We start from the raw sequence: 13,632 nt of genomic DNA on the forward strand, positions 1-13,632 counted from the left end.
GAGATGCTGGTGCTGCAAAGCAGGCGAATCATCAGGGAACCGGATGCAGAACCTTGGAGCCATCCAAAGGGTGCCCACTACCTACCACCGGGTCCCATCTCTGGCCACATGGGGTTTCCACAAACCCCCATTTCCTCAACAGGGAGCACTGGCACATACAGTTTGTTTTAAAGCTCGAAGACTATGTATACAAAAGGAAAAGGTCCAGGAAACCAGTTTCACTGAGAACACCTGCACGCTGCCATCATTACCGCCACAAATGGGCGGGTGCGTGCGCAGCATGCCTGAGCCCGGCCCGAACTTCCACACGTCTCGTTAGAACTGCTGCTCTACTCCACAGGTGAGCAGAGGGACGGACCGCTCTCGACGGCCACTGCTAAGCTGACATGATCCAACCCTGGACTACAGTGCCGTGATAAAATCATTTTTAAAGACACATCTCTGCACTATTTCTGTCAAAACAGGTTAGTCTTCCATTTCCTCAAGGCATTTTTTATGGAGTCGTTTTCACCTATTTCAAAGAAAGCAGTAACCATTAAAAGAGTTAATCCAGATGTCACCCCGTCCCACTTTCAGTGATACCCCTCTCCTTTCCAAGTAGGCCCTACATGATTTAGTGCTGGCCACTCAATAGTGTCAAGGAATCAAAACTGTGTTACTTTAAAAAGTATCTTTTTTTTTAAGAGACAGAAAGAGAGTGCATGAGCAAGGGAGGGGCGAGGGAGACAGAGATTCTTAAGCAGGCTCCACACCAACACAGGGGATTGATCCCACAACCCTGGGATCACGACCTGAACCAAAATCGAGAGTTGGACACTTAACCAACTAAACCACCCAGGTACCCCAAAAAGTATTCTTAAAATAGAATTTTTAATGATGAAGCTGTGAATGTTTTCTTTCCTTTCTATTTTTCTCTACTTTTCAAAGGCTCTCTCTACTGAAGCATTAAAATAGTTGAATTCCCTTTCTTCTACTCCTAACATAATTTGCCATATATTATGGTTATGACCATTATCTTTTCGTTATGACTAATCTTGGGGAAACCCTAATTTTTGATCTAATATCCCACCATCACCACCAAAGGGGGTGGGGATAAGATACACTAAACTTTCAGGTACCATTGCTCTCACCCAGTATTACAAAAATAATTCAATTATAAATGTAAGGTTGAGTCTGGATATTTCTAAAGGGGAGAAACTCTTCCTTGATGTGTTTAACTTGCTTGAGAACAGTACAGAGGAACAGATGAGCATTTAATAGGCCTGCTTTGATTATAATATTTCAAGCCTGAAGTATACATTACATTATTTTTTAGAAAGGGATACTTCTTAGAGGCACCTGGGTGGCTCAGTGGGTTAAGGGTCCAATTCTTAGCTCAGCTCAGGTCTTTGATATCAAGGTCATGAGTTCAAGTCCCGGAGGCAAGCCTCATGCTAGATGTGAAGCCTCCTTAAATAAAAAGAAAGTAGTACTTCTTGGGGTTCTTTATATGCTGAAAAATAATCAGCTTGACAATAAACGACTGAATCTGACTCACACACAGGGTACATGGCTTTCTATTTGATATCTGGAGTGATACAGTGTTAAGTGAGCCACTATGGCCGTGCTCTCCTTTCTGGGGTATTATCTATTATTTGTATTAGTCTCAGCCAACAAAGACACTCTGAGTTCAAAATAAAATCAGTACACAGGAATTCACACACACATTATTTTTTTAAAGGAAAACTCATTCATTTTACATGATTTAGAGAGAAGTTTGAAAAAACATTTTTTTTCCAGGCTGGAATATATTAGCAAGGCCTCCGGGCAAAAATGCAAGTTAGAAAATCAGGACTAAGAATGTAACTGTAAACAGTCAAATGGAGAAAGGAAAACTAGATGCCATTATGTGAGGACACCACACAATTTCTCCGGGGAGAAATTTCAAAAGCTCCTAGGTATTACGACGGCACAGGTACATCAGTGTGCAGTGCGTGGCAGAGAAGTCCTAACTAAACAACAACAGGGTCAACTGAGATACTCCACAAATCCCTTACAACTAAAATACTCTCAGTCTATAATTATGGCACAAGATTGACATCTTTTTTTTTTTAACGTGTATTTTTGAGACAGAGGGAGACAGAGCGCGAGTGGGGGAGGGGCAGAGAGAGAGGGAGACACAGAATCGGAAGCAGCCTCCAGGCTCTGAGCTGTCAGCACAGAGCCTGATGCGGGGCTCGAACCCACGAACTGTGAGATCATGACCTGAGCCGAAGTCGGACGCTTAACCGACTAAGCCACCTAGGCGCCCTGAGATTGAGCCTGGGAGCTTCTTAAGGTTTTGCCTTCTTCATCACTCTAGCTGGTGCCTGGTACCTAAGAGATACTCAAGAAATGCCTGCTGAATAGGAAGAATGTAAAAAGAAATTCTACTAAGAAAAGGACCATAACCCCTGGTGGATGTTATCTGCTGTTCCCCAGAAGCACTAAGGACACCCCTGCATCACAACACCTCCTCCTCTGGAGGAGTCTTGTAACTGCACCATCGTTCCACAAAGGAAAACAATTTTCTCAGACAAAATTCACTCTTCAGTTCATTTCATAGTTGATAAAGCTGGTACCGAGAGAAGTCTCAGCTCTGCCAATTTTTCACAGCTCATTAGGGTTTGCATTATCAACATGACCTTCAACCGGTGGTTCTTTGTAGGAATCTTTTAAAGCTAGGTATCAATTTTATAGCTCCCATGTTAATTAAAGCTGATTAGCACAACCCATAAGGCTACTGACCAAATGCATCAAGTCACAACAGGCTGACAGCAAACAAGAGAGGAAGGGCCCCTCTGCACCCCCAGCACCGAGGGAGTCCCACACAAGAAGCTCCAGGTCAGCCGCGCCCCAAACGGGAGACTTGACTGTCTGACACAGGACCTACACAAGGATCCCAGCTTCAACCCCGATGTTGAATGTCAGTAAATTTTAGTTTCTTAGAACTGCTTAATAACAGCTCTACTATTTTCTTCCTGCTCCCCAACACATGCACCCCTTCTGGAAAACATAAACCTAGGCTCCTTCTGATAGCATTTCTGCTCTCTTTAAGTAAGCTCTACCCACTGACGTGGGGCTCAAACTCATGACTCCGAGATCCAGAGTCACACGTTCCACTGACCGAGCCAGCCAGGCGCCCCTCAAGTTCTTGTTTCAAAGACAGACTTGTACCTCACCCAGTTTATTTAACCTTTTACCCACAAGCAGTTCCTCAGTTTAGGACTTTTAAGCCAGATTCCTATTACTACTTCTTTCCATACCTAACTTTGCTGGAGAAAAGACTGGAATACATTGCCAGGAGCAGAACACGATTCAGAATCACAAAACCTGGGTTCAAAACCTGCCATTACCAACCATGTAACCTGGGGTAGGGAAATGACCCTCTCTGAGACTCCATTTCTTTGTTTCTAAAAGGAGGAAAATTCTAGCTTGTTCACCTTAGTTGGTTATTATAAAGATTAATATCTATTGTAAATTATTAATAACAACCATGGAGATTAAAAGCAATTTTATGGGGCACCTGGGTGGCTCAGTAGGTTAAGCATCCAACTTTGACTCAGGTCATGATCTCAGAGCTCGTGAGTTCAAGCCCTGTGTCAGGCTCTGTGCTGACTGCTCAGAGCCTGGAGCCCGCTTCGGATTCTGTGTCTCCCTCTCTCTGTTCCTCTCCTGTCTGTGCTCTGTCTCTCTCTCAAAAATAAATAAAGACTAAAAACAAAAACAAAATTTTTAATTAAAACCACTTTTATTTGTATATTTATAAATACTAACATGTTAATTATATATTATGTCATCTTTATTATTATACAGATGAACACTAAAATTATTTATTTATGTATGTACATTATATAACAATAAAGGTAATTGTTTGTATTTTTAATTATAAGCAGTTAATAATTATTTCGAAGACGAAAAATAACTTTTACTGTTTTATTCATGTTCCCTCTTACTTAAGTCCTTCTATGACGTACTACCTCTCAACAGCAACCAAGTTCAAAAGCCCTCTTTGTTAAAGCTTCAAATCATCCACTGCTGTAATATAATAAAGTACTATGTAATTACAGAAATAACACAAGTGGAAAACTACAAAATTTAAAATATAAAACATAAACTCAGAAGTCGCCCACAACCCTACCACCCAGAGGTAAACTCTTAATATCGTGGCACAGGTTTTCAGAGATCGTGTAAAATGCTTTGTACCCTTTGCAGTTTCACATCATCCTGTGCACATTTCTCCATGTAGTTCAGGGCTCCTCCAAACTCAGATGCCCGACCATCATGTAACAGTCTTCTACGTGTTCAAGTCACAACTGAACCAGTTTACACTATCTGATGGATAGGGTACATCTAATTTTTACATTACAAAAATTAAAGTGATCAACATCCCCCAACATAAATTTTTATGAATTAAAAAGAAAAACGTTTTTGCCATCAAGCCCAAGAAGTGGTAAAGCAGGACATGAGCATTTTGATGGCTTTTGGCACAACAGACTGCTTTTCACAAAGTCCACCCAGTAAAACCCCACTGAACTAAGGTAACAGGATGATAATTGATTTAGAAGCTGGAAAGGCTAAGTTAGCAGAGACCCCTCAACACATACACACAGCTTAGCCATCTAATTTGAAATATACAGTCTTTTACCATTTTCCTGAAGTAGAGTGAATGTCTTTTCCGTGAATAACAGGCCTCCAGACTGACTATAGGCTAGTCACTCTTACACAAATCACAAGCAAAAAGCATCATCCACAACTCCCAATCTCCCTTTTTTATTAGAATGGAATACACACTCACAGGCCTTCAGGAAACAAGCTGAGAATCTTTACAGAAGTTTAACTACTCCCCCATTCCTTTAGAGTTGCCATGACCATACCTAACTTAATAGCATTCTTTTTGGAGGCCTGCCTTTGGAAGCTTTGAAAAGTATTTAGCATATTTTTGTAGAAAAACAATACATTTAGTCAAATTACATACAATTTCCTATTATGTAATTACACAATAACAAGTACGACTGACCAAAACGGGCTTTTGTTAAAAATGAAACCAATTCTTGATCAACATTCAACTCAACCAGCAGACCTAGAAGGACTGAGAGCCCACAGCGTGGCTGCCTCAATGAGCCTGGCGGGAGGAGGAGAAAGGGAGACGGAAGTCACCCAAGAGAGCTCTCGTCTCTCAGCCCTTTGCAAATACGGAGTATTGTGTGTTAAGAGGCATTTTTTAAGCTTTACATGTATATGTAGGGGCAGTATACACCTACACAGACACAGGTAGTCCCTGAGCTCAGGGAAAGAGCAGAGCACGTGTTAGCGTTGAACAGACTTGCTCAACGGAAGCCAAGAGCAGCCAACCGAGCTCCCTCTCCTACTCCTCTCCTACAACCAACCTCCAACCTCCAGGCTTGGTCCCCATCTCTTGCCCCTTTCTTTCTAAATTCAGTCATCAGCTGAATTCACCCTGTCTCAAAGCTTCAAATACCAAGTACACAGTGAAGACTCTCAAATCTGAAACTCCAGATGCATGTCAAAGAGCAGAATGCGGATGCCTCACCCCCCAGATCTGCTCCATTCACCAGACCAGAAGCTGCCACCACCATCCACTCAGGCCAAGTGGCTGCTGTCCTTGACTATTCCCATTTGTTAACTCCGCATCCAACATGATAGTAATTCCTAGCACTTCTTCGTGTGTTTGTGAATATATTCCCTCTCTTTAAAATGTAAGGGGATGTCTAGAGGAGAAGGACCCCAACTTATTTCACAGATCTATCTCCAGCCCCCCAGAGTAGTCTCGGGTACACAGTCTTCGATAAACACTGTTGAGTGAAAAGAGCTCCTCAAAACTTTCAGACTCCTCTACAAAGTTTTCCACGTATAGTTGGAAGACCAGAAGAAAATCTTCCAACCCCTTTTGAAATACACAGTATTCGCGCCTTGGGCATGACAACAGACTACTTACCCCAACACCCTCATTTTACAGATATGGCCCTTAGGGTCCCAAAACCTTTACAAAATTTACCCAAGATCGTGAGAACACATAAATCTAATGACATACAAGCAGCTCCACCAAATGATCACCACAGGCAGACCTCCTCCTTGTGATTATATACATTTCTTGCAAGTATTTGGAGAGCAGAATTGGCTAATATCAGAGATGCTTATTTTTTTCATTTTGAGGAATGTAAGAGGCTTCTTGCAGTGTCCCCAGCTGCACAGCCACTTGAAAAGCCCACAGCTAGTCTGGAGACTGCTTAAGTGCCAGAGAATAATCCACAGCAGACAGAAACTAAAAGTCTCCTTGCCTGGATTAAAAATCCCAAAGTCACTGCGGGAAGCTGTTGTTGCTAACTGCTCCTCCTTCTTTTACAAACCCTTCCCTATTAGAATCCACTGTGACTTTCTAGTACAGATAGAGTGTAGCTGGGTGTCTATAATCTGGCACCTGTCGTTTGGCTTCATATTCAGCTGTCCAAAGGTTCTTTATAAATTGCAGTAATGGAAGTTTCCCCCCACTGCAGCTACAAAGCTCCCCAAGGTAAACTTCTCAAAGGTATGAAGTCATGTTACCACCTCACCGGCTTTATCATTTCCCTATCCTGATCTAAATACCCTGGTGTTTACAAAGCTTGTGGTATCACATCATGGGGCTCCCCTGACACAGTGTAAGGGGCCTGCCAGGCACCCCCAGCCGCTGCTACTAGCTCAGGGCCAGAGCCACGGAGGCAGTCAAGGTTGGCCAGCCGCCCATCTGCCCCCCAGCTCCTACTCACCTAACCACATCAATCTCCTGGCTAGGGCTGAGCATGATGTGTGTGAACTCATCCACTGCATGATGAAGGGTTCTGTTTGTTGTTGTTGTTTGTTTTTTATTTCAGAGACAGAGAGAGAGCATGTGGGGAAGAGGGAGGGAGGGAGGAAGGGAGAGAGGGATGGAGGGAGGGAGGGAGGGAGGGAGAGGGGTAGAGAGAGAGAGAGAGAGAGAGAGAGAGAGAGAGAGAGAATCTTAAGCAGGCTCCACTCTCAGCAAGGAACCCAATGAGGGGCTCGATCCCATGATCATGAAATCATGACCTGAGCTGAAATCAAGAGTCAGACACTCAACCAAATGAACCACCTGCCCTCTAAGGTCAAAATTCACCTTTTATACTTCTTCATTCCCCCTCTGCTTTTACTGTAAAAGATTCACACTTTTTCACTTACACATTGCTATATAATACTCAATTGTGTATATCTCCTTTTGGGTACTTATGTAAGTATGATGCAAGCTTTCAAAGTAGTAACCATGCTTTTTATTCCTTTTGTAAGCCCCAGGGAATCTAGATTAATATGTAGCATGAAAGCTATTCCACAAGTATCACTGACTGATCAAGACATCACTGACTTATTTTAAAAGAACTGGGACTGATTCTAGGAGAAGCTCCTGTAACGCACACATCTACCTATTTCACACTTTACAGTCTTGCTCATTTGTCCTTACTATGTGCCAGGCACTGTCCTAAGCACTTTACATTAATTTGTATCATTCTCCTAACAAGGTACATACTATTATCACTATGATTACTATTTTACAAAGGAGGAAATTGAAGCACAGAGAGATTAAGTAACTTGCCCAACATCACAGAGCTGGTAAGCGGTATAGGTAAGATCTGAATCCAGGCAGCCTGGTTCCGAAGTTAATGCACTAAACCTCTATGCATGACATAGTCTGCAAGAATAACACATTATACTTGAAAACATATGGGCTAGATTTTGCTTCTTCAGATTTTAAGTTGTGGCAGTAATCACATTTTTTTAATTTGACACAACGCAATCCGCAGTTACTTTTTTAAATCACAAAAAATACAATGATTTTAATATGCTCCTAAATAACACATTTAGATTTGGGCTTTGCATGCTGTTTATACTAGGAAGTGCATCTGCTCTTGGCATTAAACATGACAAGCTATTTTATGATTACACAATAGAATGCCAGTGCCATCATCTGATCAAACAAATAGTGAATGATTAATGCCTCTTCGTAGAGAAATTTCTTTTTAAACATATTAACATATAAATAGCTAAGCAAATATTACTTGATTCAGATAACCTAATATGTACAAAGACAAGAAAGTTCTTTACCTATAAATGATAGTCAACACTCACTTCGACACAGCAACATCCTATGGTGGTTTGTAAATACCCACACACGGTGTTGACTCAAAGAATCACCTACCAACTGTCATTACTGCTGACATAAACCTGGACACTGAGATGGCAATGAGATCTATGGTTGGTTTCACATGACAATTAAAAGTGTTGCAGCCAGAAAATTTTTCTGCAGAAATGTTCTAAAACCTCGTCTGTGAGTTGTAGGACAGAGCCAGTTTCACTTACTTCCTTAAAATGATGAACTACTTACATGTATCAGTAACTGATTTTTTTTTTAATTTTTTTTTCAACGTTTATTTATTTTTGGGACAGAGAGAGACAGAGCATGAACGGGGGAGGGGCAGAGAGAGAGGGAGACACAGAATCGGAAACAGGCTCCAGGCTCTGAGCCATCAGCCCAGAGCCCGACGCGGGGCTCGAACTCACGGACCGCGAGATCGTGACCTGGCTGAAGTCGGACGCTTAACCGACTGCGCCACCCAGGCGCCCCTCTCAGTAACTGATTTATAGATCAAAAGCACTTAGCAAAACTTCACTCAATCAAAATGAAGAGAACAAATATGAAGCAGAAAATCGTTCTCAAAATACACCGGAAGAACAAATAACTAAGTCCATTAAATCTGGTTCCTATGCACAGTATAGAAGAGTTTGTAAAAACTAACTGGTCAATGTGCTTGAGACTATAAACATCCATTTTAATCCATTTTAATCAGAAAGAGTAGCAAACATTCGGCAGAACAAATACTATTTAAGAAAAAGGATTTAATTTGGTTCATAATGCACAGAAATCTCCACTTAGGCAGAATTTTTAGATTAAAAAAACTAACATAACCTTGCTAAGAGGCTACAATTAGAACACAGCGACTTTTTTTTACTGTTGCTTTCAGCATGGCTCCATTAAATGACTGGTGTTTATCTATACAAATAAAGAGCAGCCTGAGAACTGTCCCACTTTCTTTGAGAGTTAACAACTGAAGCTAATGTTTCCTTAGTGAGGAGGCCACTCTGGAAGAGTGCTGTGAACCTGGCCCGTTTCCCTTGCAGCAGACACAAGCCCGATTTGCAGCAGGGGCAACACCAGCTTTGCGAGGGAATCTCAGTGTCCTTAAGTGATGCATGTGAACAGTCTTAGTGATGCTCATCTGCTCAGCTCAAAACAAAGGACAGTCTTTCTCCCCAATCAACAGCAAGCTTCCAATGTGTTTAATCATACATTCTAATGGAGGGCAGTGCAATGACAGGGTGAAGCTTCCTTAAGAGTAACATTAGCTTCCTCCTGTCCGGCTCACCTCTGCGTACCTCTCACATCCAATACAGGGAGCCCCTTGTCTTCCCCCAGAGGACTCCACACGTATCTCAGAATTGACTGAATCACCAGCACGCTGTAGCGTTACTTATTTCAACCCAGACACATGAAAGGACTTGCGCGAAGTCGCCACTCAGATTTACTAGAGAACTGGAGTGGGTTCCCCCACATGACCCCCAAGTGTGTACTGTGAAAGTCTCTCTTTACTTGTGCTTGAAAAAGAGACTGTTGTGAGAAATACGATGCGTGCAGCACAGCTAGCACCTAGTAAACACTCAAAACACAGACCCTCAACGAAACACCGATTGCTGAGAATTCTCTTGAGCCTTAGATGCTGGAACTAGTGATGTTACTACAATGTCAGAGAGAGGCATTAAGTAGTAGGAATAAGCGATAACCCTGAGACATCTGAACGCTGATAGCAGTTTTGAGCCCCGTACCGTATCTAGTAAAAACAAGTAATTAGGCCAGGTTAAATAGCTGAGTCAATTTGATCATTTCACTTCAATTTCTTATCACAAGAGGATTTAGTACCTTAACAGGCAAATCACACCAGGCAACTTCACAGGACATTTGTACATAAACACTACATCTCTTCCCGATAAAATATACGCAACATCAAGGTTGCAGTCTTGTTCCGCACTTAACACCTCTGGTTTCTTTATGGGGATAAACATGGTCACCAAAAGAACATTTGTTTGTTAGCAACAATGTGGGGTTTTTTTTGTGACAATGGAAATACATCTCAAAAAGGTTTAGAGCAAAATGGTATATACAGATACAACCTACCATATAGTTTCATCATGATCATCTACAAAAGGTTCTAAAATTATAAATCAAATTTACTATTACATGCAATGGCTAGAGTGCCAAATTCTCAGAGAGCCAAAATCCTCACTTATAAAATAGAGGTAATATCTCTCTTAAAGAATGAATATCACTAAGATGGCATGTGAATAAAATCATTTCAACGTGGAACACAGACCTAAGCCTAAGCTAAAACCATGAAGCTTTCAGAAGAAAACACAGAATATTCTCAAGGTGAGGGGGCAGGCAAAGGCTTCCTATGACACAGGAATAACCACTTTTTAAAATTGATACATTAGATCTAGTCCTATATAAAACTTTTGATTATCCAATGACATTATTAAAAACTGGGGAAAATCATGGCAAAATATAAATCTAAAAAAAGAAGGAACAGTATGTGGGCTCTGTAAGGAACCCCTGCACTCAGTAAGAAGATGTTCGCTGTAGCTTGTTTATAATAGCCTGTGTGGGAGGAGACAGCTCCACAGAGGAAGAAGAGATGCTGGAAATTTCTCTCCTGCAAAGAAGAAAAGGCTAGCAGCTAGACTGCCCAGAAGACTACTTGAGGGAGAAGACAGGAAATAAAAACTAAACAGATACAGGACAGTCTGAACTCCTAAAAAATACCCTGGACACAGTGCCAGTCAACACACATTTAAAACTAATTTGGATTTAAAGTAGTGGTTTTGTTGTTCTTAGATTGGTTTCAAAGAGCTTCTATCCAATTTTAATGCTGGAAGCGATCATTCTTACTTAGGTTCATTCAATTCTCCAAATCAAGAAACATGTATTTGCATGGAAAATATATTTTACTTAAGAAACTAGATTCACATCATATCACATTTTAGACATTTTCTGTTCTGCCTAAAAATAAACTTTAACTCTTTTACGGCACTAGGCCATGAAAAGAAGGATGCAAAGTAATATGAAATGGCATGGAGTTGCCAATAATCATTAAAGTTTTTCAACCATAATCCCTGAGCTGTGATTTTATATAATCATACATTTGGTTCTGTCTAGACATGTTAGACTGGCAAAGCATACCACCCTACCCCACAAGCACTGGCAGACCAATATATAATAAACAGTTATCCACTGTAGCATTACAGGATGTGAAATTGATAGTTTTAAAACGTAGATGTTAACTACTTATAACAATAAGAATTATGACGCTTTCTGTAAGTTTTTTTTTTTTTTTATGCTTCAAGTTTTTATTTCAATTCCAGTTACTTAACATACAGGATAACACTGGTTTCATCAGCAGAATTTAGTGATTCGTCACTTACATAGAACACTCAGTGCTCATCATATCAAATGCCCTCCTTAATGCCCATCCCCCTACCCGCCTCCCTCCAGCAACCCTGTTTGTTCTCTGGAGCTAAGAGTCTCTTTCTTAGGGTTTTACTGACAGTTTTTCTAACGCAATCTAAACACATTATGAATGCTGGGTCAGTTACTGTGTCCCTGTACTTTCTCATTTGCTTGACCCTTCTCTCTGCTCTCTGCCCGGCAGTGTGCAAGGGCCGCTTTGCTACTACCCACGCACTGTGCTCTTGCACAGTTACACCACACACTGACTTGAGATGCTATTTCATACAAACTAGTGAAAGAATTATCTAAACTCCAAGGTTCTGTCTCAGAGGACTATTAGAACCTGTTTAAACTACCAGTTAAAAAAGGATACCACATGTGAAAACGAAATAGCCTACCTTTTCCCCTGTCAACTGCTAAAGGGGAAAACCGCACAATTTCTAAGTACCGTTAACACCATAGTAAATGAAAGTGTTTTGACCAAAGTAGCTAAGATGTCAAATCAACAAATACTGTTACATAAAGGATTAGGGACAACTGAAGTATATCATTTGAAGCTAAAACAAGGATGTATCCTATCACCATAAAATGTGAGGAGAGAAGCATAAATACACAGAAAAAAACAGGGAAGAACAATTTAACACAGTGGGTCAGGCACTGAAGCAAACAGATGTGGGTTCAATTCCCAGCTCAGCCACTGACGAGTGATGTAATCTTGTCAAAATCGGTTAGCCTTACAAGTAACATGAGGATGTTGCTCAACATCTCAGCATGATGTGGAGGTTAAATACGATCATGAAGGCAAAAGTCTAGCAAACTTCTGGGTACAAATTATTCAATAATGATTAACTATTATTATTGCACCTAAAATTTCCTCAATAAGGATTTTGAATTACTAAAAGGCTATAAGAGAACAAAATCTCATCACATAAAAAATGCCAATTAAGGACTTCTAGTTTAGGAAGTTTATCTTGTGGTCTCAACAGTGTTGTGGAAAGTCAATAGAATTTTAAATTTTAAATGAGTAATTGAGGCAGTGAAAATAAGCCCTTCTCCTCCTTTTCTTCCGATCCAAACAATTTCAGAGAAAGGATGAGGGGGAAAAAAAACCAAAAACAACAATTTTAGAATCAGCCATTACAGGAATCACTCATGTGGTCAAACAATGGCACACCTACAATCATAGCTAAAGGTAAAACCATTTTCACGTAAAGTCACAAACCTGCACACTCAGCTCCTCTTGCTTGTAAACCAGCTTGTTGCAGTTACACTACAATGATTTTCTGGGGCAGGCTGCAACTAACTGAGCAAGTACCTGTGCGTGATAAAAATAGGAACTTAGTACAAAGCACAACATTCTATTTCATTTAATTCTTCATTCGTGCTCCACTCACAAAGGATGTGTGCCAGGCTCTGACAAATATTAACATGATAAGAAGGGCAATCCTGCAGGGAAAAGAGCATCTATGAAAAGTGTAAAGAAGGCATGGACGGCCTAGGATGTCCCGTCTCATGCAGCACACGTTTCTGAACCTCCACAGTGAGAGGGCAGAGAAGGCCCGTAAGTGGGGGTGACACTGAGTAGGTGAGGCCAGAGCTAAAAGTAAAAGGGGCTTTGCCTAAGCTTCATCCTAAACATTACGGTTTTACAACACATACCATTTTTTGTTGATAGGGTAAAATTCTCAAATTTTATCTACAGTACTCCTTTAATTAGCATATTTATTCACAGTCATAAAAAGATAAACTACGTATAGCTTTGCCCGGAACCAGACACCAATTTCGAAGTATCCATATTCTGTCTCCCCGTCAAAGGTAGTTCCAAGGCCACCTTCTCCAGAAAGCGTTTCTTGATAGACTTCAGCTGAAAGTTGTCATCTGCTATGAATTCCTGCGGCATTTTGCCCCAGGCTAAATACCTCATACCGGTTGCCCTTTCTACCTCCTATTAAGGTTACCTTCCTATATGTCTTAGATCTCCATAAGAACTCAGGTCCCTTGGGAGCTGGTTCATATATGATTTACCTAGGACAGAGAGTCCT

General features: G+C 41.0%; 1 protein-coding gene across 7 annotated transcripts in view; it reads right to left on the bottom strand.

The window, feature by feature from the left end:
- Positions 1-13,632, bottom strand: part of SIPA1L1 (signal induced proliferation associated 1 like 1) — a 367,173-nt gene that overhangs the window by 240,341 nt on the left and 113,200 nt on the right. For 2 of the 7 annotated variants that reach the window (XM_047079408.1, XM_047079410.1), the window contains exon 5: positions 12,813-12,905. The exons of the other annotated variants lie outside the window; for them this stretch is intronic. The gene's annotated coding sequence lies outside the window, so the exon portion shown is untranslated. The remainder of the gene's footprint in view (positions 1-12,812; positions 12,906-13,632) is intronic. 7 annotated transcript variants of the gene reach the window in all.

Source organism: Lynx rufus, unplaced genomic scaffold (genome assembly GCF_022079265.1).
Source record: "Lynx rufus isolate CCGP_SWC_20201006 ecotype Redwood Valley unplaced genomic scaffold, mLynRuf1.p SCAF_17, whole genome shotgun sequence".
NCBI classification, from domain to species: domain Eukaryota; kingdom Metazoa; phylum Chordata; class Mammalia; order Carnivora; family Felidae; genus Lynx; species Lynx rufus.